This window comes from Myotis lucifugus, unplaced genomic scaffold (assembly GCF_000147115.1).
Source record: "Myotis lucifugus unplaced genomic scaffold, Myoluc2.0 scaffold_620, whole genome shotgun sequence".
In the NCBI taxonomy this organism is placed as follows: Eukaryota; Metazoa; Chordata; class Mammalia; order Chiroptera; family Vespertilionidae; genus Myotis; species Myotis lucifugus.
The window spans coordinates 48,310-50,470 of NW_005871668.1; the positions used below are offsets into that span (position 1 = coordinate 48,310).

General features: G+C 40.6%; 1 pseudogene; it reads right to left on the bottom strand.

The window, feature by feature from the left end:
- Positions 1 to 206: 206 nt before the first annotated feature.
- On the bottom strand, positions 207 to 747 carry LOC102426245 (annotated as a pseudogene).
- Positions 748 to 2,161: the final 1,414 nt, after the last annotated feature.

The window sequence follows — 2,161 nt, forward strand, 5'->3', positions numbered from 1 at the left end:
TCAAACCCATACTCTGCCCTTTGCTCACTGTCAGGATTTTTTTTAACCAAAAGAATGTGACATGTGACGGAAATCGAATTCAAATGATCTTAAGCTAAAATAAATATTAGCTAATGTATCTAAAAACTCCAGAGGCACCGGCTTTAGGTAGGGCTGGATGCAGGTGCTCAATGATGGGGACAGAGCTTTTTTTCTCTCCCCAACTCTTTTTTTTTTTTTTAAAGTTTATAGTTTATTAATCCTCTCATGAAAAATCTGCACAACCATCACAGATAAAGTCACCGAAGAATCTTTACTCCTTCTGTAGTTCAATCTCCAGCTCACTTTTTGCCAGCACCAACGTTGGCCTTTGCAGTCCCCCTGACTTTCTTCATTCTGTTCTTGCGTTCCTTTCTCTGTTTTCTTGAGGTCTTCTTCTTCTCATATAGGCCATGTCTTGCAAGTCTGTGTTTGGGTTCATTTTTCTTTGCGTAATCCAAGGAATCATAAATCATGCCAAAGCCAGTAGTCTTGCCACCACCAAAGTGGGTTCTGAATCCAAACACAAAGATGACATCAGGTGTGGTCTTATACATTTTGGCTAGTTTTTCCCGGATTTCTGTCTTGGGTACTGTTGCCTTCCCAGGGTGAAGGACATCAATGACCATTTGCTTCCGCTGAAGCAGTCTGTTGGTCATGAACTTCCTGGTCCGGATGGTTACTGTGTCATTCATGATGAAGGTTGGTCTTCAGGCAGCCAGGGAGGAAAAAGCTCTCCCCAACTCTTAGCTGTGGTTTTCTCTACACGGATTCCCTTCCTCATCAGGGTTTCACCAGTGGTGGGAAGGATGGCCTTGGCCCACCCTGGTGAGGAAGAGGGGGTGGTATGAGCTCACTCTATAGACAGAGTGGGATTTCCATGCAGCAGGGAAGGGTGGTTCTACAAAGAGAGGGACATTGGGAACCCAAAAAGCCATGTAATCTCAAGCCAATCACTCTCTCTGCTCGTCACTTTTCTCGCCTATCTAATGGCATCAATAGCAATGTTGCAGGATTAACATACAAAAATCAATTGAATTTCTATACACTCGCAGTGAACAACCCAAAAAGAAAATTAGGAAAACGATTCCATTTATAATAGCTTCAAAACAAAAAAAAAATATTTAGGAATAAATTAAACAAAGGACTGTAAGACTTGCACACTAAAAACTATAAAACATTGCTGGAAGAAATTAAAGAAGATCTAAATAAATGTAGAAACCCTGTATTCATGGAAGACTTAATATCGACAAGTAGTGATACTCATCGTGTTGATCTGTCTACTCAGTGCAATTTCTGCCAAATTCCCAACTGTCTTTTCTTCAGATATTGACACGCTGACCCCAGAATTCACATGGACACACAAGGAACCAGAACAGACAAAACAATCTTGAAAAGGGAAAGTAAAACTGGAGAACTCACAAATTCAACTTTAACTTGCTACTTTCAAAACGTTCTCCAAAGCTACAGTAATCAAGACATAAGGATGGACACATAGATCAATGGCGTAGAACTGACAGCACAGAAATCAATCCGTGCATCTCTGGCCCCTTCTTTTCAAAAGGGTGTCAAGATAATGACGTGAGGAAAGCATAATCTTTGCAATAAATGGTGCTGGGACAACTGGCTATGCATGTGCAAAAGAATGAAGTTAGACCCCTACCTCACACATTATTCAATGGGTCATAGATCTCGATCTAAGACCTAAAACCATAGAACTCTTAGAAGAAAACATAGGTGTCTATCATATGACCTTGGAATGAGCAATAATTCTTAGATAAGGCGCCCAAAACGTGGGACAACAGGAAAATAAATTAGACCTCAAAATTAAAAACTCTTGTGCTTCGAAGGACCACATGCAGAAAGTTACAGAGAGAACAGAGACAATATTGGCAAGTCATATATCTGATAAGGGAATTGTACACAGACTATACAAAGGAATCTTACAATTCAATAATAAAAAAGATAAATAACCCAAAAGATATGAATATACATTTCTCAAATGTGTATCTTCAATAAGCACATAAGAAGATGCTCAACAGCCCTGGCTGGTTTGGCTCAGTGGATAGAGCATCGGCCTGCGGACTGAAAGGTCCCAGGTTCAATTCTGGTCAAGGGCACATGCTTGATCCCCAGTGGGGGG